Source organism: Psammomys obesus, unplaced genomic scaffold (genome assembly GCF_907164565.1).
Source record: "Psammomys obesus unplaced genomic scaffold, mPsaObe1.curated_primary_1811, whole genome shotgun sequence".
NCBI classification, from domain to species: Eukaryota; Metazoa; Chordata; class Mammalia; order Rodentia; family Muridae; genus Psammomys; species Psammomys obesus.
The window spans coordinates 3,100,337-3,123,681 of NW_026592636.1; the positions used below are offsets into that span (position 1 = coordinate 3,100,337).

General features: G+C 42.0%; 1 protein-coding gene across 9 annotated transcripts in view; it reads right to left on the reverse strand.

Moving 5' to 3' along the window:
- Positions 1 to 23,345, reverse strand: part of Ppp6r3 (protein phosphatase 6 regulatory subunit 3) — a 115,347-nt gene that overhangs the window by 69,688 nt on the left and 22,314 nt on the right. For 3 of the 9 annotated variants that reach the window (XM_055614569.1, XM_055614567.1, XM_055614568.1), the window contains exon 2: positions 12,120 to 12,271. The exons of the other annotated variants lie outside the window; for them this stretch is intronic. The gene's annotated coding sequence lies outside the window, so the exon portion shown is untranslated. The remainder of the gene's footprint in view (positions 1 to 12,119; positions 12,272 to 23,345) is intronic. 9 annotated transcript variants of the gene reach the window in all.

Below are 23,345 nucleotides of genomic sequence, written 5' to 3' on the forward strand. Positions count from 1 at the left end.
ATGCCGGCTCTGAGGGTGCTCTTTGCCAGCTGCAGATAGTTTAAATCTGAGGACTCTGGAGAGAGAATAAATACCAAAGCCCAGAGTGTAGGAGCCCCAAGAAAGAACAAGCTGCTCTGCTTCCCCCTTGCTGCTCCTGGTTGCTGTTGTGAGACAAGAAGTTGGAGATCTCCTAGAGGATTGGACTGGCTCCAAGGAACCGGGCTATCCTAACCAGCAGGAAGCAGCTAAGGGAACTGTGCCCCCTCTCCCACCTGGTGTTGGGGTGCTGGAAGGGATTGGGGTGAAGAAGGGAGAAAGAGTTTTTAAAATGTAAATAAAAGTTGTTTTTTTTTTAAGTATGCCAACACTCATTCACATGGACTGTGAAAGAGGTCTCAAAGGCCACTTGTAACCAGTAGGTAATAACAAAATGCACAAGCCTCCACAGAAACAACGACTCAAGGTCTGCTACCCACAGAAGGACTCAAAGAGACTTCCTTGAGAGTGTGGTGAGGCACAAAGTTGCCGTGTGCACAAACAAAAGCTCTCCATCACTACAGCTTCACCATTCACCCAGTTGAGTATATCCTGTTGAACTATCATCAAAAAAGCTCACCAATATCTACATGTTCTTATAAACAAAGGAAATGAAGTTCCTATCTTTGGTAGAGAAGATCTACTTTCATACCTATGTGTCTTGCTAAATTCACCCATACCCAATGCTCTCAAGAACATTTACCTCAAAATCATTTCTTTAAAAGTAGAAAACTTAGCAATACATGGTGGTGTAGTCCCATCAGTCCAGCACTCAGGAGACAGAGACCGGTGGATCTCAGTCTGAGGCCAGCTTGTCTAGAGTGATTTCCAGGACAGCCAGGATTATACAAAGAAACACTATCTCAAAAAACCAAAACAAATAAGTAAAATGAGAAATTATAGGGGCAACTTTACTCACACTCTTAGTCAAAGAGTCTGACCCAAGAATGAGAGCTGAAAAACAAGCTGCACATAGGAGGTTGTTCAGAGGAGTGTCCACTTCACATGACAGGTGCTCAGCCTAACTGTCCAGCAAGCAACCTCGTTAAGAAAGTTCAAGAAACCTTACAGAACAAGTTTCAGAAAGCAACGCTGTCAAGTATCAAGTCACCTCCATTTACAACACCTTTATATGCTCAAGGACAGATTCACACACCTCACTTGAGAGGGATACCTGGTGGGTGGAGGGGCAGAGGACACAGCTCCACTGGAAGAAACAAGGCAGAGGCCCTCCAGTGAAGCACAGACTTTTCCTCTGACACAACATGGCAACAAGCTAGAGAAACACAGCTCCCAATACAGGTACAACAGACTCACAAGCAAGTGACCTTCTTCAGCTATGACAGAGACAGGAATAGACCTATAGAAGGGTCCTGGCAGGTGGCAGAAAGCATTTAAGCAGCCGTGTAATTTAAACACAATGCTGAGCTAGTTCTGCTTAGGAAGTCAAGGCAAAGATGGCAACAACCAACAGAAACCAGTCCAGAATAGTCAGCAGAGGGAAACCTTAAGACATACAACCCTACTTTGGATATCAGGTATAGGGGAAATGACCAAAACAAAAACAAAAACCAGTATCATTTTATGCTAATCAGCTAACAAGCACAAACATTACCACAAAATGTCAAAAGGGGAAGAGAGGCGTGTAGGCTGGAGACATGGCTCAGTGGTTAAAAGCACTGGCTGCTCTTCCAGAAGACATGGGTTCATTTCCCAGCACCCACATGGCACCTCACAACTGCCTTTAATTCCAGTTCTAGGGATCCAACACTTGCAGAGACATACATGCAGGCCAAACACCAATGCACAGAAAATAAAGAGGGGAAAGGGAACAAGGGAAGTTTGTATATTCCCAAAGAGAAAGGAGAATCACACTCATATTATCTACAATCTTCTACTTATTTATTTGTAAATCCTTTAAAGATCGTGCTTTAAGTGTATTTTTATAGTCTCACTACTCCAGAGTTATGGGACAAAAGACTCTTTTGGAAGAAGAAAACTCAGCAAACTGCTACAGATACCTGCAAACTGCAGTCAGAGCCCTAAATTATGAATCAGGTGGATTTGCCCACTCTAAGTCAAACTGCCCAAATCATACATACATATTCTTATGTAGGAAATGCATCAAATACAGGACTTAGGAAAAGACCAATCAGTCACAATGAAACAAGAACAGGGCACACTGGCAAACACATCCAACCCAACCCACAACCTGCCAATTAAGAACAGCTTTGACATTTTTTTTAATAGGGTTAAGTTTGAGGAAAGTTTCCTCCTGACAGTTGTATTCTGTTATCTCCAGAATCCATCCAGGCGGCTATCTACTTCCAAGGCTCCAATCTGCCTTGCTGCAGCTGTGCAGCTAGCTACCCTCCTGGGTACCACCCAGGCATGGGGTTGCATCCAGCTGCATACACAGGTAGGTACTGGGTAGATGGCACTGCTATGCTGTGCCATTAATCAGAAAACCTACACACATTCCCCACTTACATGTAGTTGGTTGCTAATGACCAGAATGGCCCTAAAAGTTGATGGAAGTGAAAACAAAAGAGGTTCTGATTCTCAAACTGACACACAGAAGGAAGCTACCTAGAGACTTAAATCCTTGCTCGGGCTTTTATAATCCATTAGAAACAATATGCCCAATGATAGTCAGTGTCCATCAAGGTGACATGTATAGCAGAATGGCCTTCCTACTGGCCCAGACTTTCTAATCCCCTAGCCCAAAACTGTATTTTGAAGCAGTTATCTGAAATACAAGCTATTTTAAACATAAAATTTAACACTGAGAAAAGGAAATATTCTTAGTATTTATTTATTTATTTATTTGATGTGAAAAAAATATATAATTAGTTTTCATTTCACAACCACACCGGATAGTACAGAACTTGGAAGTACATACTTCCACAGTGAATGTCTTTCTATTGCACATGCTACTAACTAAATACCAAAACATGGCAGCAGTAAACTCTCCTAGCAAGCATCAACTGTTTTGCCTTGCAGTCCAGCAGCAAGCAGACTGCCACAACTGGCACTAGTAAACTAGTTAACTCTAGGATGGTGCCCTTTGAAGTAAAATGAAACTAGATATAAAATAACAAGTTACAAAGTTCAAATGCCCCTCCCCCCTTAAAATACAGTTGTGTTCTGTTTTAATGTAACTACTCTAGCTTGCTGTGGTGGTAAATACCTTTAGTTCCAGCATCTGGGAGACAGAGATGGGCAGAGCACTGAGTTTGAGGCCAGCTCATTTACAGAGCAAATTCCCAGCTGGTTCATCAAGGACCCTGCCTCCAAGAAAACTTGGAAAATAATAAAATAGAACTATTCCACCCAGGCATGGTAGCTGAGACTATATAATCACAGCACTTAGAAAGCTGAGGCCAAATGACTCTAAGCTTGAGGCTAGCCTGGGCTACATAGCAGGAGATCCTGTCTTAAAGACTGACAACAAGCTAAGACTTGCAATAAAACTGGAGTCAGAATTAAAACAACAATAAAAACAAACCAAAAAGTAGTGGGGTGAAGGAAAGAATAGAATTGAGCTCTCCAAGCTGTCCCGGGCAAGGAGTCACCTAGAGGTCTTGTTAAGATGCAGTCTGATTCCCGATTCAGGAAAAAAAAAAAGGCTCCGGCCTAAGACTGCATTATCTACCTGATACCTTGAGTTTAGGATAGACTGATCAACTGTTACTCACAGAGACAACCAAGAATCAATTTAGCCTACATTTTCAAAAACTGCAGTAAACATATTTGAATACATACCCATGAAAAGTATACCAATGCAAACATGGGACTATGTTCTCAGTCCTAATGGGTCACAGGAGCAACATACCATATGACTCTCCAAAAAGCCCAAAGGAACAATGACACCAAACACCAAAAGGCATACTACCAGAAGCTACTAGTTTCTCTGAGAAAAGAAACTGCTGATGGTTGCCCTAGAATGAACCGTGCACTGCAGGAATTACAAGCACCGTAGCAACATCAACTGTACAACCACAGGATCATCTGAAGAGCTCGCTTTAATTGAGCACTCCTCTCTGCAGGAGGAGGAGGTTCTGCCAAGCTCCCAGTCCAGAACCTGCCCTGTGTGACAACTACACCTAAGACTGCTTGGACACAGGGCAAAAAATGCTCAGTCTCCCAAAACAACTCAAGATGGTGACGATTTCAAGAAGCCAACAGTGAAGCACTGAAGGAAGCGCTGAGCACAGGGTTCTGTGAGCCTGCACAGTAACATGCCAGCGCAACCAAATCTGTCTACATCATTTCAGAACTAGCTCCACTGTGGTCCTGATGATTCTAAGTCCAAGCAAATCAGAGCAAATCTACCAGGCTTGCAGTAAACATTACTAGGACAACTCCACTTCAGTGCTTGCAGTTATCTAAACGTGGAGCACAACAAACAATACAGACAGGAGCAGCCGCTTCTGCCCAACACATGGGAAAAGATTCAGCAAACAAAGTGTCCAAAACTTTTAGAGCGTTATGAAGGGAAAATTGTTTAAAAAATTGTACACACTCTTACATATGTATTCAATAGCATGGGCGCACACACTGCCCCAATTCAAACTCATCCCTACACATCCCAAGTCTCCTTTCACCTCTAACCTCCAAGTGACAGCTACCTAATACAAATACCATGTGAGCCACATCTAAAGTCTTTAGTAGCCACATCAGAAAGGTAAGAGAGGGCTAAGGGGGCAGTTCAGTCAATAAAGTTTGCTTACTTTACAAGCATGAAGATCAGAGTTGGATCCACAAAACCGAAGTAAAAGATCCCAGTGGTACCTGTTTATAACCCCACCATTGAGAAGCCAAGAAAGGTAAATCCATGGGGCTTGCCAGCCAGCCAACCTAGCCTAGTCACCAAGCATCAGAGCAGCAAGAAACTCTGTCTCCAAACAAGGTAGCTCCTGGGAAATGATACTCAAGGTTGTCCTTGGAAAACCACACATATGCAAACACAAAAGTGTAGGTGAAAAGCCTGTGGAAATCCAAAGTATGTTTTATACCTATGGCACATGTAATTATGAACTTCTCAATTTGAAGTTCTCAAGAGCAACCTGTCACCTACCCTACTGTGTTGCACAACAATGAGACCCTGCCTCATTTAAGATTGTTGCTGCGACTAACTAAAGATCCCCTTGTAGCACTGAAATAATCCCTCCAATCCCTACACAGCCAAAGTTAGTCACTAACAACTTTTTCTACATAAAGGTCAATGGAGACAAGGGACAGTAAGACACACCAATAATACTGGCACTTGGGAGGTTGAGGCAGGGGTATCAGCAATGTCAGCTACATGACACTAGCTGAGCCATCTCTCCAGCCCTAGTATAATGCCCCCCCCTTTTGGTGTATGTGTGTGAGGAGACAGAGACTGGAGACATAGGCCAGGCTAACTTCAAACTTCATACTGTCCTGCTTTCATCTCCTGAGTACCTAGATTACAGGGAAATGGCAGAAAGGTATTTCCTTGGAGAAGACAGAACAAACTCACAACCTGTTGCTTTTATTGGCTCCGACACAATTTGTTCAAAGTTGTCAAAAGCAATCAGCTTTGTTATATCCAGGTATCCAAGAACACTGTTGATATACCTACTTTTCTTTGAAAAGGGAAATAAAGGATTAAATCCATGTAACTCTGTGTATGTTGGGGGGGGTGTGCTGCTGTTGTTTTCAGATAGAATTTCTAAGTGTAGGCCAGGCTGATCTCAAACACAGAGATCACCTGCTCTTGCCTCCTGAGTGCTGGGATTCAAGGCGTGCACCACCACACCATTTAACTTTTTAAAGGCTACTTTACACTGCATCAGTAATATAGAAGTAATATACACAAAGGAAGCAAAACCTCCAAGCTCACTCCATAGCAAGGCTGTTCCGTGGACGACAGCTGCCACAGGAGTCTATTATAAAGTAAGTAGGTGAGTAGGTGAACATAGAGGTGATACAAGCCTGGGATATAGAGTGAGACCCTGCCTCAAGAAGAAGAAAGAAAAGGGAGGGAGGGTTGTGGGTAGAGAAAGGAAGTGCTCCAGATCGAAGTGCAAACACAGAGAGACCCATGAGGCCTGAGGAACCTCACAACAGGAAAGCAGGCCATGAGGACCAGAAGGCAGAAAGAGAAAGGGCAAGGGCAGGCCAGGCCAGACCTTGAAGGGCTCAGCATGCATGCACAGCACAACTCAAGTATGCTGCAGAACCAGAAAGATCCAAGAGTTTTAACTGAGAAAAACAAGTATCACATTATCAAGAGTAGGGACCACACAAAGTGCTTTTCTGATTTTCAGAAACACTAGTGAATGGGAGCATATAGTGACTTCCCACCCTGAAGCTGAATAAGTACTCACTCTACAGAGAATGTGTCACTACAGAGAGGGGAGAGAACAGAGCCTGACCCAAAAGAGATCAGTCCAGAGAAGATTCTGGAATGGCTCAATTATGAAAAATCAAGGCTTCTTCTAATTATCATGCTTCCTTCACTGCCAACAAACTTCCACCTTGTCAAAGCCTAGTTTCCCTATAGCACTTTGATACTGAATGACAAACTTACTGCTTACCTGTTAGCTGCCTAAGAAACACAATGCTCAAAGTGTAGATGCCTCCATACAACATGGTCCAAATGTACTGCTGAAATGCTGAGAACAATGCAGCAGGAAGTCTCATCATGCAGCTCACTTTTATACTTACAAAGTCAAAGCCCAGGGGCCAGAGAGATAACTTGGGAGTTAAGAGAACTGGCTGCTCTTCCAGAGAACCTGGGTTCAATTCCCAGCACCCACACAGTGACTCACAAGTATATGTAACTCTAGTTCCAATATATAAAATAATTAGAGGGGGTGATAGGTGGCTTCAGCGGCTAAGAGCACCTGTTGCTCTTCTAGGGAACTCGGGTTCAATTTCCAGCTCCCACACGGTGGTTTACAACTGTGGTGGTTTCAATAGGTATGGCCCCACAGACTGATGTGTCTGAATGCTTGGTCATAGGGAGAGGTACTATTAGGAGGTGTGGCCTTGTTAGAAGTGTGTCACTTTGTGAGAGAGGGCTTTGAGGTCTTAAATGTTCAAGCTACACACAGTGTGAAACACATCCAGTGTCCTCCTTGCTGCCTGCAGATCAAGATGTCCAACTCTCAGATCCTCTCCAGCACCATGTCTGCACGGACGCTGCCCTGCTTCTCACCATGATGATAATGGACTAAACCTCCGAAACTATAAGCCAGCCCTAATGAATGTTTTGGTTGCCTTGGTCATGGTGCTCCTTCACAGCAACAGAAACCCAAACTAAAACAACAACTATTGTTAACTCAAATTCCAGGGGATCCAGTGCCCTCTTCTGGCCTCCTCAGGCAGCTGGCACATACATACATCTAGGCAAGACATTCACAAACAAAACAAAATAAACGTGATAGATAGACAGATAGATAAGCAGACAGACAGATAAGGTAAGTGACAAAGCCTAACATGTTGGCTCACACATGTGGCCCCAGCTATTTAGGAGACTGAAGCAAGAGAATTACTTATGGCCAGGAGGATGGAGCCACCCTGGACATTAAGAGACTCCATCTCCTTAAACACAACAAAGAAGAGGGGTAAAAGGAGTCAGGGGGAGTAGAAAAGAAAAGAGAAAAGGAAAAAATTAACTACAATCAAGAAAAATCCAGACTTAACTTTCTGTCAACTAATTCAAATATTTCAGCTACTGCAGTTTGTTCCTCTATAAATATGCTTGTTCAACTTGGACGCCAGCATCCCTTTCAAGGGGACCTGTCTAAGAAGCATATCCATTAGGCAATTTTTGTCATTTTGAGAACATCTCAAACTCAGATGGCATGATGTCACTGGGCAATACAGTCCTATGGAACCACTGTCACATGCATGGTCTGCTGTTGTTGGAAACATCATTAAGTAGCCCACAACTAGACATGGGAAACTGTTTCTGTTTTGCACAATTTCAAAAGCAACAGTAATGTGTATGTGAAGAATGTGAAAAATGCCCTATTCATAATAGGAATAGGTGGTTCTTGGTTTTGTTTTAAACTGATGTTTGAATGGACAGGAAAAGGTTAAGAAAGAACAATGATTAGGAGCAAGGTTCTCCCAGAAACTTGTAAGAGAAAAAAAGGAAGAAAGGCATGGTCTATCTAGGAGGTAATAGAATAGGGTGAATACAAGTCAGAAGAAGAAATGAAGAGTTTTCCATCTAAACATACAAGGCTCTCCAAACCTCTAATCCACAAGGCAGGACTCCTGGCATCAACAGATGAGCCCAACAGGAGAAAGGAAGTGCCGTGCACCCTGACAACAAGAGACACAGCAGTAACTAGTAGGGCTATTCTTTCAAACAACCCAAAAGAGGCGTAGTAGAATAGAGGCACTTGCTGCCAAGCCTGGCAACCTGAATTTGTTGCCTGGAACTCACATGGTAGACAAGAGAGGACTGACTTCTACAAGTTGCCTTCTGATTCCACACATGCACCAGGGCACACATAAGTTCACATGCACACAGAGAGGCTCAACACAGAAGTGAATAAAAATGTAACTTAAAAAAACATGAAACTGTTAAAGGTGAAAGAAAAACTAGCTAAATTGCACTTGGTTGTAAGTTCAACTTAGTTATGTTATAGAATAACTAATATATAATTCTTAAAATACAGTAATAAAAGAAACTGTCCACCCCAGTCCACTGTGGCCTATCCTGGACAGATAACATCTTACTGGACCATATCACATTATGTCACCAAATACAGTATCTGACTGAGGCAAAGTGTAGACTGACAACCACAATGGCATCCAAAGTGGCCTGAGGTTACAGAAGACCCACCACTTTAAGGACAACGCAAGTAGATTTAGAATCACTAAAACTCTTTTCTGTTATCATGTATAAGAGAAAACCTATCATGTAAAGCAAGAATAAGTGAGAACCAAAGAGGGAAACAAAGATCACTGTGAACAGAAGCTAGACCCTGTCAAGGAGAGGCTGCAGCTATGCAAAGAGCCTCTGCTCGTCTCTACAAGGGCAGCTTCCTTTCTGGAAGAAGGCTGCATTAAATGATGGCCACAGTGCCTATATCAAAATTGTTTTGATGTAAAAGGTACAAGTTATACCTAGATATGGCTGACATGGAACCCCAGGAAAAAAAAAATAGGAAGGTTCTGCAGGCTTAGTGGCTATGGCCCTGCATAATCCTTCTCTGCTAGAGTAACTTTAGTGAACTGTAAAGGCACAAAGAATAGGAAATGACAGCCAACAAATGAATGAAAAGACTGAAAACAGAACACTTGGGAAGTCTACTATCCAAATAAAACAAGTATATCATATGCATACCGTTTTCACTGGGGGGAGGGTGTAAGAGGATGGGAACTGAACCGAGTGTCTACTTCTAAAAAACGTATCTTCCTTTACCTGGATGTCAGCTTATGTAGTGTATTCTGTGCCTAAAGCCCCGGAGGCCAGAAAAAAGTGCTGGATCCCCTTGGAGGGAGAGGTAAAGGTGGCAGTAGCAGCCCAATGTGGGACTTACGAAGTGGCCCTGGGTCATCTGCAAATGCAGCAAGGGCTCTCTGTTTTATTTTACAAAACAGGGCTTCACTGTGTAACACTGGCTGTCCTAAACTCTCTTTGTAGATCAGGCTAGCCTCGTGAACCCACAGAGATCCACCTGCCTCTGCTGGGAAAAAAGGCGTGAGCCACCACCTCCTGGCTGCAGCAAGGGTTCTTAACTGATGAGCTATCTCTCCAGCGCCGTTTTTCTCCTACAGTTTTTAAATTCACCATGTAGGCAAAGTTGGGCTAAAACCTGAAATCCACAGTGCTTGGCTGAGAGATATGCACTGTTACAGCGATGGTAAACACAAAAAAGTAAAATGGTATTTCCTAAAATTAATCAGCTCTTTTCAAGAGCTGCACAGGCCAACTCAAATACTGGTGAAACAAAATCTCTTGGCTATTCATTAAATTCATGGCTGCAAAGACAGTCTTGAGATTTGTCCAATGGAGAGAAACCCAAGGAAGAAGAACCAGAAAGTAAAATGACAGCCTCCTCTAGTAGTTGTAGAGAACACCTAGAAACAAAAGTTCTGCAGACTTCCACACTTTCTCAAGTGGTTCCTCAAAGTGTGCTTCAAAAAACAAGGCAAAATACAAGGAATCCATAAGCCAAGATGCCTCACAAGAGAGGAGATACAATAGCTATGGAAAAGGTCAAGAGCAACGCATCAGGAGGGCAAGAGGTGTGGGATTCTAGACAGGAGAGATGTATCTCAATGAGAAGACACATAGTCTAATGGATCTATCTGAGTATACGGAAAAATTCTGCAAATAAGTCACAGCTTTACGGAATAATTAACTAAGTATACCTACCCTTAATACCAATTTCAGTTAAAAGATATGTTTTAACTGTTAGAAGATGAGGGGAGGAGGTATGCATGTGCCAGATCCAACCTCCTCTTCATAGCCAAAGTGGAATAGAGGAGAACTATACACAGAGGCACTTAAGATACTAGAGGTGAACAAAGCTGACTAAGCAGGCCCAAGTCTGTGGGGAATAAGAAGAGTGAAAAGAGGACTGTTACTGTTTTTGTCACAAATCCAACACTCTTTGAGGTTTTAGCCTTTCTAAGAATAGTCTTCGTGAAAGTCATACACAGAATATTTTTTGAATCAGCTGAGAAAAGACAACCTAAAACAGAATCTGCTGTGATATGCTGCAATTCAACATGGTACAGTTACACCTATAGCTTTTTAAAAAAAAAAATGACAAAATGATACACGAGACCTAGACGAGGCTTGGTTGGACAATTTATCAAACTTTTAAAACTGCAAGTTAATTAAAACTATGCCACTCTCATCTGTTCATAAGCAGGCACCAGGCAATGTTTGAGCTGTCACACCACTACACCAGGTGTGTCCACAGTGAGGATCATGCTTATGCCATTGGTTCTGAACTCACCAGTGGTAAGCTTTTGCTTTGTTTTGGTGTTTTGTCTGTTTGTTTTGAGACAGGATTTCTCTGTGTAGCCCTGGCTGTCCTAGAACTGGATCTAGCTGACCTTGAACTCAGAGGCTGGCCTTGAACTCATAGAGATCCACCTGCCTCTGCCTCACAAGTACTGGGATTAAAGGTATGTGCTACCATGCCCAGCTCAGTGGTAAAGTTTTATTTTTACTTTTAAAGCACAGGCCCAAGGCTGAATTTTCTTTGAACAAGAATAGTCCTTGTGCAGATACTAAACAGTAAATGGCTCTGGGGCTCATGACAGCTGGAGGAAGTTGCCACACAAAAGTCACAGGACAGCGACATATAGACACAGTTGGACAAAATGGTAGAGTGATATATGGCAGAGGAATATATATGTGGAAATGTAGGGGCCACCTCTTTCTTGGGGGGCTTGGCAGGTTACAGGCAAAACAACATTCTGGATGCCTGATCCATCATCAATCAGCTGATGATCAGAATCAAAGTCATCACAGCTGCACAGATATAGAGATGAACAGGCCGATAGAGTAACAAGAGTCAGAAAGCCTTGAGAGACAATGTCAGTCAGAAGATACAAAGGAAGCCACCTAGGAGCCAGGTGGAATTCTGAAATGTAGATGAGCAGGCCAGTCTCACTGAGACACAGTGGTCCATTGAGCCAAAGTTAAATATGCAAAGTCAATCTCTGACCTTCAATCAAAATTCCAGTAAAGATTTATAGCAATTACAACTCAAAAACCTAACCAGGTGGCTGGTTAGGGGCCACTGGTACAAAATGAACACCTCACATAGTCAGACAGCCTGAGTCTAAGATCTCTAATTCTGCTCTTCCTTTTAATACCACTACAGCTTACAAGGCCTGGCTACTCCTTGGTGACCAGCTCAATACCCACTGGAAAAGGAATCCACTGAGTTCTACAGATTCCTAGACAAACCTAAGTCGGCTATGTTGGCTGCTGTTTAACTTCCTAAAAACACCAGAGTACCGCACTGTCTCCAGTGCAGGTGGACTGTTTAGACCTGGTTCCCTGGCTCTAGCATCAAGAAAGCATATAACTGCTTTTCCACGCCCAAGAATTCCAAGAAGAAAACACCTAATGATCTTAACAGTCTTACCTTTCAAACCAAGGTTTAAAACTAAAAAAAATGTTTTCTTCTTTGTGGCTCCTTGCCCATTACAGGTTATACTGGTGACAGCTATCCTTCAAATTACTGCATTAGCAGATCAGCAGGAGTTAGAGAGGATATTGTATAAAACAGAAGTGTTCCTGTAAAAACAAAATCAACAGATAATCTTATGTATTATGCTTCAGTCTGATGACAGCTGCCATTAAAAAAAAAAAAAAAAGTGGGTCTTGAGTCCCACATAACCACACCTCAGACAAGTAAAAAGCTCAGGTTGAGGCTTTTCTATGTGAACACAGAAAAGAAAAAAAAAAAAAATCCTATACTCCAGTTTTTATTCCACACTAAAAAATAACCTGGAGATAAACACAGGTGCCATAGCAGCACTGTGAGTGAAGAACCATATCCTTACTATCTATGAATTGACTCTCGTCAACGTAAGGCTGACTACAAAATCACTATACTTTAGAATATAAAGCAAAGATCTGGAAAGCTGGCTCAGCACTTAAGAGCTGAGCTGCTCTTAAAGAGGATCCAGGCTCAATCCCCAATATCCACATGGTGACACAAAACCATTTATAACTCCAGTTCTCTGGGATCTGAAGACCTCTTCCGGCCTTTGCAGATACCACACATACACGCAGCACAGACATACTGTAAAATACTCTTACACATAAAATTTTGTGCATGCATTCATGTGTGTGTGCACATGTGCACAGACCTATAGGACCTGTCATTACTAAAGGTTAAGTCCAGTTACAGCTGTCATTCTGTTAAGGTTCCAGAGCACCCTTTGCCAGGTGTGGTAGCCTACCCTTTTAATCCTGTCATCTCTGTGAGTTCATGCCAGCCTGGTCTACATGGTATGCTCTAGGAGAGCCAGGAATAGAGAAAGACCATATCTCAAACAAAACAAAATAAGCAACAACAAACTAAGACACTCTCCAAAACACAAGCATGCGTGCACGTGTCTGTGTATACACACACGCAACACAAATTGGCATTATATTTGTGTAGTTCCAGGACCCTCAAGCTAATCTGCAATCAATTCTAATACCACCAATAACCACCTATTCTTCCCACTTGCAGGCAAAATACAAGGTTCACTCTCACAGGCTCCCAGAGTACCATCAACACAACACAGTCCTATTCAAATGCTAAAAGCAAACACTGTTGTCAGTTGGGTTCACAAACTAAGGATGCTGGGGCATCATCTATCCTTTAGAGAAAGAGCCTTTGTTCAAGGGCTTATGGTTTTTCTCTTGAACTTCGTCTTTGTTTGATTTCCTGTTGCTGTGATTAAAAAAAAAAAAAAAGAGTTTCACCCTGAACAAAAGCAACTCAAGGGAGAAGGGGCTTACCAGTACAAGGTTACAATCCAAGATGGAGAGGAACTCAACAAAAGATGGGCTTAAAGCAGCTGGGATCCACAATGAAGAAAGAGTGATGAATGCTGCCCTCATCCCACTTATTTACACAGTTCAGGACTGTAGCCAGGAGTGGTGCTGCCCATAGTAGGCAGGCTTTTCTTCCATGTAAAGTTATCCCCACAGGTATGGCCAGACGCTTGTTTCCCAAATGACTCTAGACTCAGACAAGATGGCAGTTAACCAAGACCACCAAAGACTGCTATGGGAAACTCTGGATATGTGTTTAATACCAAAAAAAAAAAGTATATTTAAAATGTTATGGTAATAAGAAATAAGATCCAGAAGAGCAAAACAGTGTGCCAGCTCTGTACTAAGACTGGTGGGTAAAGAGGGGGCAATCAAAATGCAGTAAAAAATACGTCTACAAACAGTAAAAAGTGTTTTTTGGTTCTGTCCGTGTCTACTCCCCAAAGCACAATCTTCAAGCAAGAAGAGAGTAAAATCAGAGTACTAGAATAGCATATTGATCAAAAGATAATATACTTAAAATTCTAAATCTCACTCCCACCTTCCATAGCAAAATGACCATAGCAAAAAACAAAAACCCAAATAGCTCTTTATTCTGACAGCCCACCACAGGCACACTGAAAAACCAAAGGAGCTACAAAACCAGTGCCAGGACAAGGAAGGTCACACCCTACCCCAGCCAGCATCCCTTCTGGTTCCTCCTTTCCTGGCCAGAAAAAAAGACCTTCACTCCTCAGACTGAAAAGTGAAACTTGTCTTATGAGTGAGGTGAACATTATTGACTTGGGGGGTGGGGGGGAAAGGTGGCGAGGACTTTTACTGGAGCTCACACTATTTAAGTGACTAGACCAGTGATCTGCTGTAATACCTAGGCCAATAAGCCCTGCCTAAGACTGAAACTGCCCATCAGCCACACTCACTTGTTAACCTTAAAAGTGTCATGGTTTGGTGCTAGGGGTGGGGGATAGGGGTGGTACTTTGTGGTTAAGAACCCAAATTTGGTTCCCAATATCCATGTTAAATAGCTCCCAACTACCTCTAGTTTATGAAACTTCCAAACAACTGAATTAGCTGCCCATGCGTATGTGTGTTCAGTTATGCTATACCTCAAGTATTTCACTCACCTCCAGCCTCTCCTTAACTCCTTCCGAAACTGTTTGCGAATTATTCTCTTGCACAACACCCAGGTAAGGAACTCTGAACAATAACTGCTCTACAGTACCTCAGTGGCAATTCCTACGCTTCAAGTCAGGGCCACACACAACTGAAACCAAGTCTTTAATATAAACCAAATTTTTAAAATACATCTAAAAACTTTTGTTTTAGGGGGGCTCCCTATTATAAGGGATAGGGGAGAGGGAACGCAGGAGGAAGGGTGGGACTGGGAGGATAGGAGGGAGGGGCCTATGACTGATATTTAAATTGAATTAATTAAAAAAAACTTTTTAGCATTTCCATCTTTCATTGGGTGTACATTTCTGGCAGTAATGCTACCTAGATGAGATCAACTTGTCCAAATACTGTTGATAATTTTATTCAGTTAAGATGATAGTAATCGATTTCTTCACTGACCGGTCTTTTTTTTTTTTTTTTGCTTTTTTAGATTTATTTATTATTTATACAGTGTTCTTCTTGCATATGTGCCTGCAGTCCAGAAGCGGGCACCATATCTCACTATAGATGGAGTCACCATGTAGTTGGTGGGAATTACAGGACCTTTGAAAGAACAGCCAATGCTCTTAACCTCTGGGCCATCTCTCCAGCCCAAAGTGACCATTTTCTTTGGTGACTCATCAGTAAATAATCTGCAAGAAGACATCTATTGATGATGCTCTTAGAACATTCACTTGAGAGTGTCAGTACTCACTGGACTGACAGTATGATACTTACATGTATTTTTATTTGAGACAGTGTCTCATATAGTCCAGGCTGGCCTCAAACTCAACTATGCAGCAGAGGATGATGATGAACTCCTGATCTTCCTGCCTTGTCCTCCCAAGTGCCACACTACAACACTCAGCTTTATTAGTTGCTTGTCTAACTTCAGTAAGGTATGTTCTTGTTTCCCCACTCACTCTTCCCTGAATCCATTATTAGTGTGAGCTCAACGACTCTTATTAGCACCATTATTTATTGTGATTTTTTACAATGTCCCAGATTTGGCATGCAAGCTGTCCCAGGAACTTTTGTGTCTTCTCTAAGCACTTTAATTCCTCTTATAGCATGTTCTTGGTTCATATAATTCCTTCTCTACCATTATCTTAGAAATATGCCATTTCTCCAAAAAGTTCTAATTCTGGCCAGTGGAAGACATTAGGAAATGAAAACCTAAGAAGTTCACAAATAATAGGTGATGTCATTCCCTCTGCTCTTGCAGTGTAGAAGCTTAGAAAGAATAACAGTTCCTAGTATTAACTCTCCATTTGTGAATTCCTGACTTTGAGCAAAGCCAAAGACCACTCCAGAAAGACTAGCATGAAGAATATCACAGCAGCCAGGTGGTGGTGGCGCACACCTTTAACGCCAGCACTGGGGAGGCAGAGGCAGGTGGATCTCTGTGAGTTCAAGGCCATCCTGGTCTACATAGTGAATTATAGAATAGCCAGGGCTATCCATCACAAAAAACAAAGCAAAACAAACAGCAAACAATAAAACAAAGAATATCGCAGCAAACAGCAAAGTGCAAAAGAAAATAGAAAGAAAGACTGTATAAATACACAATACACATTTAAAAAAAAATCATTGCTACCTCCAGAAAGATTAAGATAATATATCATTAAACACCAGGTGCCACTGAAAAGAATACAGAAAGAGAGGGGGCTTCAAAATTTAAAGCCTCAGAGAAGAAATTAAAAATTGAGTTAAAAAAAAAAAAAAGTAAGGTAAAGAGAACAGAAAATGAGCAGGATACAGCTGGGATATAGAGTTAATAAAATGTAACTGATAAGAAAAAAATAAAATTAAAAAAAGAGAGAGAACAGAAAACAAGGAAAGAGATTACAGAAATAATAGCCAAGAGATCCTAAAGAAGACTTGCACAAACAGCAAGGTGAAAGTTCATGACTCGGCCACAAAGAGAAGCCTGGAGCTTTCACAAAGAATCAAAAAGATAAGACACTTTGGATTTCTCAGTCATACTAGAGACCTGAAGGACTGTTGAGAGGCTGGGTGAAAAAAGAGAGGGAGTAAACTTAGTGGTAAACATTCGTTGGGTACTTCTATCCAATCCACAACAAATACACATTAGGACGGCTACAACTTAAAGAAATAGATTAATTAAGAGTCTGAGGATATGAAGAAATTCAATCCTTCATACACTGCAGGGAGAGTGGAAAACAGTCTGTTGATTCCTCAAAGTAATTAAAAAGAGACTTACAAAACAAGCCACACAAGAAAGGAATTACCAAATGAGCCAGCTTTTCCAAGTCAGGTTCTACACAAAAGAATGCTAAAACAGGGCTGGGACTTAACTCGATCAGTAGAGTACTTGCCTAGCAACACAATGGTTTATCTGCAGTATTGCATAAACGGGGTGTGTTGGTGCCCTCCTGGAATAGCATCACTTGGGAGGGAGGCAGAAAAATCAGAAGTTTCAGACCAACTTCAGCTACACAGCAAGGCCAGTCTAGGCTTCATGAGTCCCTCTACTAAAAAAGAAAAGGAAGGGCTGGAGAGATGGTTCATCACTTAAGAGCACGAACTGTTCTGCCACAGGCTCAGGTTCAATTCCCAGCATACACATGGTGGCTCAAAACCACCTGTAACTCCAGTACCAAGGGATTCACTGCCCTCTTCTGAACTTCTCAAGCATCCAGAACACACATACATACACTCCCATACATAAAAATAAATAAAGAAAAAGAAGAAGGAAGCTCTGAACCAGAGCTTGTGGCACACTTGTACAGTCAAGTTCAAGACAGCCTAGTCTATGTATCAAATTCTAGGCCAACGGGGTTACATAGCGAGACCCTGTCTTAAAAAAGCAAAGTAGGAGTGGGGCAGCACAGAGGAGAAAAAGTGACAAATGCTATAACTCAACAAACCATAATGACTGGCTAGAAATCACACACACACACACACACACACACACTGTATCTTTGTATCTTTTGGCAAAGTTAATCTTGCTAATTTCAATTAGGGTAAAGTGCCCTAGTCAATTCCAACCTGCAGTTTTTCTTTGGCTCCTGGATCAAGACTTTGAGAGTAAGCTCACTCAACTTTTACTACAGACTGTTGGGATGTTCTATTGCTTAAAGTTAATCTTGCTATCTCTTTCTCGCCTTATTTAAAAATTAAACTTACTGTGGATATGAATGATAGAAGCAAACAGTACACCCAGGGGCCAGTGCTGTCTGAGGCTTTGGGTGTTATTGGACCACATCCCCAAAGGAATGGCTGTGATGATTAAAATAGGAGAGAAAGGAGAAGGGCAACTGCCTAGTGCCCCAAGGGAGGAAGGGGAACGGCAAGTTCTTTAATGGTATGGAGTTTTAGTGCACAGAGACAGCTAGTAATGATGGCCATGCATTATAAATGCACTTAACACCAGTACACTTACAAACAGCCTAAGTCAGCTGGCAGTGGTGGTACACACCTTTGATTCCAGCACTGGAGACACAGAGGCAAGCAATCTCTGTGCGTTCCAGGACAGCCATGGCTATAATGAAATCCTATTTTCAAAATAAAAACAAAACAAACAAACAAAAAACCCAACTATATGCATTTTAACACTTAAGGAAAAGGGTAATAAAAACAGGGCCTATAAGCCCACCTTTGAAAGAAAACGACCACTCCTAGGTATGGTCAAGGAGAAGGAGCTCATTGTAGTTATGGGTTCAAACAGAGGCATCTGGAATAATCCAGACTGAACAGAGAATGGGAGGGCGGAAGGGAAAGAGAGAGGGGAGAGGGCAAGTAGACCAAGAGAAGAGCTGAGGACCAAGAGAGAACATGGGCAAAATGGCAAGTTTATGTAAGAATGAGAAGCTGGGGAAGGGAAACCCCTGGGCTGAAGAGGTTTAAGGTAGGGCAGGATGAGAAGTGCTGGGAAAAACACAGGTGAGCCTTGACCCTGGTTTCTCTGGGAATGAACAACCTTATGGAAGTTAAGACATAAATATCTCAAGTTTCAGACCAGGCTGGGCTACATAGTAAAGTATGTGTTTACATAGTAAAGTATGAGTTTCAAACATAACATTCTCCTTTCCACTCCAAAATAAAGCAGTATCTAAACATTAAAATAAAATTGAAAAAAAAAAAAAAAAAAAAAAAAAAGAACCAGGCATGGTGGCACACGCCTTGATCCCAGCACTCGGGAGGCAGAGGCAGGTGGATCTCTGTGAGTTTGAGGACTGCCTAGTCTACAACCAAGTCCAGGACAGCTAAGGCTACACAAAGAAACCCTATCTTGGGGGGTGCGGAGGGAAGGCTCATACACTGAAATTCTATGTTGCTCTCAACTTCTATGATGAGTTCTTGCTTTCTCTGCAGTAAGTATGGTTAAACGAGTTCAGTATCTTTCTAGGAAGAAACAGCACAACACTCTCTGAGGAAAGGTGGAGTAGGAATATACCAAAGAGACAGTGTCTGTAGATCCTCATCTGAAGACCCTCATCTGAAATCTGCATTGCCCAAGACTCAGATCTGGAGACTACGGTCTCCAGAACTGTATATAAATTTATGTTCTTTAAATACCCGGGCTATGGTATTTTATTATAGCAACCTGTTAAAACAAAAACATGAGAAAACTATTTCCAATTCAGAAGCATGTATCAATCAAATGTATAAAGCAAGGGGCCAGACAGATGGCTCAACGGAGAACATTGTACTGTTTTTGCAGAAGGCCTGAATGGTTCCCAACACCCACATGAGGTTCACCTCTGGTAGAGCTCCAACACCCCACTGTGACCACTACAGGCACATAGAAAGCCGGGCATGGTGGTGCACACCTTTGATCCTATCACTCAGGAGGCAGAGGCAGGTGGAGTCTGTGAGTCCGAGGCCAGCGTGGTCTACAAAACAAGTTCCAGGACAGCCCCTGGGGATACATAGAAACTCTGTCTTGAAAAAAACAGAAAAAGGAGTTCAGAGGGCTGAGATGCAGCTCAACAGCATGGAAATAGCTCTACATTCCCTTCCCAAGATCCTACCTCCCAAGAGTGCTTGGAAACAAGCAAAATATATTAGTAATTAAAATCTCAAAAGGTTTGCTTGCTTTCTCACAAAACCAGAGATTGAGCTCCTGAAAAGGAGAGTGTGCAACAAGAGACAATACAGACTCCAGAGATATAATCACCCATGAAAGATAGACCCCCCAAAAAAACAAAAAACAAACAAACAAACAAAAAACCACTCCCCAGTTAGGGTAGAGGAGGAACAGCAAGAACCCAGAGCACAAACAAGCAAGGGCAAGAGGTCTAGACTGCATGACATGTCTATGAAAGACACATAGAGCACCAGAACACACAACAGTCTAATGGCTAATCACCGACAAGTACATTAAAAAGACCCATTTCCATGGAATAGCAAAGTCATTTAAGAGGAAAAAGTATATAACACACCACTTAACAGCTATAACTAGCAGACAGCCAAGAAGATTGTCCTATTTAGGTTTTTATTGCTGTGATAAACACCATGACCAAAAGCAACTTGAGGAGGAAAAGGTTTGTTTTATCTCACATTCCATCATGAACCTGGAGGCTAGAACTGAAACAGAAGCCATCAGCGCTGTTTACTGGCTTGTACCCCATGGCTTGCTCAACCTGCTTTCTTGTACTACCCATGGTTACCTGCCCAGATGTGGTACTGCCAGTGGGCTGGATCTTTCCACATCAATCATTAATCAAGAAAATGCCACACAGATTGCTTACAAGCCAATCTGATGGAGGCAAGTTTTCAATGGATGTTCCTTCTGCCTACATTAACTCTAGCTCTTGTCAAGTAGACAAAAACTAAGCAGCACCATGACAGTGCTAACCACTGCTGTAACAGCAGCAACAAAGTTAGGATCTACTCTGGAAGGACGAGAAGCAGTGGGCAGTATTTACTATTTGGATCTCAGGAGGTATGCACCAAGCATAAACTCTTCAAACATGTCTGACAGACTTGTTTTGTTGTTGCTATTTTCTGTTTATTTTTTTTAATGGGTTAAACAGTCCAAAGTATAAACTGTCCTCAAAGAGAGGAAAAAGTTGCCAGGTGGTGGCGGCAGCGCAAGCCTGTAGTCCAGCACTAGGGAGGCTGAAGCAGGTAGATCTCTGTTGAGTTTGAGGCCAGCCTGGTCTACAAAGCAAGTTCCAGGACAGCCAGGGATACAGGAAGAAACCCTGTTTTAAAAAAAACAAAAAGAAAAAGGGGAGGGGGGGGCAGGGGTGAGAACACCAGTTCATTGGGAGCTGCTACTAGCTATAAACTAGAGAAATGTAAAAGTCTGATATATTTTTAAAACAAGTTGTTGTTTTTTAAATCCCAGCACTCAGGAGGCAGAGACAGGCAGATCTCTGTGAGTTTGAGGCCAGTCTCATCTACATAATGAGTTTCAGGACAGCCAGGGCCAAAGAACCCTGTCTTGAAACAACTCCCCAGCCCACCCAAAAAAGCAGCTCTGGACGGGGAAGTGGCACTAGAACCAGCTACTTTCTGGCTGTGTGAACAAAGACACTTCATCTAACCTAAGCAGCCATTCCTCAATTATTAAATAGGGAGCAAATGAATTTTATGCTTTCTTCTTGGCTTAACAAATCCTGAATCTAACATAATAATCAAAGTACTATGATAGCAATGGTTCAGATTTGGGGCAAATTAAAAACTTTCAAATAAGGGTGAAGAAGGGAGACAGAAGCAAGACTGAAAATTGAATGTTTATATCATTATCTGTCTCCGTCAGTAAGAACTGAGAGTGGGATTACTGGAGCTGCTATTGCTAAAATGGAAAGAAAAGCTGAGCATTGAAAGATTGGCAAAAGCTAGATTGACGACTGAAGAAACAAGACAAGGGTTCATTCATATGAACCTAGCCGGAAAAACTTGAACTAAAGGTATCCAAACTGACATCAGATCACTGAAAATAGGTAACAAAGTCCTGCCCTCCCCACCAAAAACTGACATGAAATGAAATCCACAAGAGTGATGCAATGCTCCCACCAAGAACATCAAAAGTGAAGGGAACAAGAAATCTCCCTAAGGATCTGACTTCTCAGAAATTATAATTTGACATCAGAAAGCACAAAATAAGGAAGAGGCTCTCTTGGAGAGCAAGACTGCTCTGGAACAGGGAGTAGGGACAGGGCCACAGCAGTTAAAAGAGGCACTGCTGATTTGAAAGTTAAAATAGCACGCAGCTAGGCCTCCTGAGCCACAGGAGACAGAGGCAGGAGGATCTCTGGAGTTGGAGCCAGACTGGTTCCAGCATAGCCAGAGCTACACAGTGAGACCCTGTCCCCCAAAGCAAACAATAGCCATGCAGTTTAGCTGTCCATTACTGAATTATTCTCTCAGAGAAAATGGATACAAAGAACTATCCCCTTAAAAAAAAAAAAAAAAATCAAGGCAGAAAATTCATATGCTTTCATTTTTATTTATTTGTTTGTTTATTTGGTTTTTTCTTTTTCTTTTTTGAAACAGGTGTTCTCCATGTAGCCCTGGCTGTCTTGGAACTCCATCTGTAGACCAAGCTGCCTCGAAATTGGAGATCCACCTGCCTCTGTCTCCCAGAGTACTGGGATTACAGGTGTGTGCTACCACCATCCAGCTGCTTTCATTTTCTGTATGTGTTATATCATCTATCACTCCTTACAGGAACAATACTTTTCTCAACAGACATAAATTCTACCCTTACCATAAATCTTACCTTCCTTTCAGTACTGTGATGACAACTAAAGAATGTAAATGAAGCAGTTTTAAAATGTTCATTAAAAATGTAAGAGATGTTGCTCAGAGGTAGAGTGCATGCTTAACATGCTTAAACCAAAAGTCTTGGATTCAATTTCAAACTCACCTGCACACTCCATAGAAGACTGGTTTAGTCTAAAACAGAACAGACCCTCTCAAATGAACAGCATCTAAAATGCATTTGCTTAATCACAAAGACTGAAGAAATAGCAGAATGAACACTCACCATTCACAACCCCTTTAATCTTAAAGAGAATAGGAAAGGGATTGCCCCAATTGGCTTTTTTATGGACACTGCATTTATTGAAATCAAAATTATTTACTTGGGGGTAGGGGACCTGCACACTATACTCACATAAATTTTAAAAAGCAGGCCTCACCCTATTGATGCCAAGGAGGGAGCTAGAGCTACTCCATAACATCCAAGTAAACACTGTCTTTTTGTACAGTACCAGGCACAACAAAACTGTGCTCACACTACAGACAACTGGCAGCCTAGAGTAGAGTCCAGAAACACAAAAGCTAGACTCCAGCCCCTGCTATATCACAAAGTCCTCAGGACAACACCTTAATCATTTTAATGTGACTCCATGATCCCACTCACTATGCGTGCTTCAAAACACTCAAGTCAGAAGAGACTGAAGACAATGAGATCATCTGTCTACACAAAGGCTTGTTTATCACTTTACCATCAATGTTTGGCATGCGGTCAATAAAGACTCAACCTATAAAATTTTGAATTCAAGCCAGGCATGGTAGCACACACTTTAATCCAAGCACTCAGGAGACAGAGGCGGGTGTATCTCTCTGAGTTGGAGGCCAGCCTGGTCTACAAAATGAGATCAGGACATCAAGGGCTACACAGAGAAACCCTGCCTTGAAAAATAGATAGATAGATAGATAGATAGATAGATAGATAGATAGATAGATA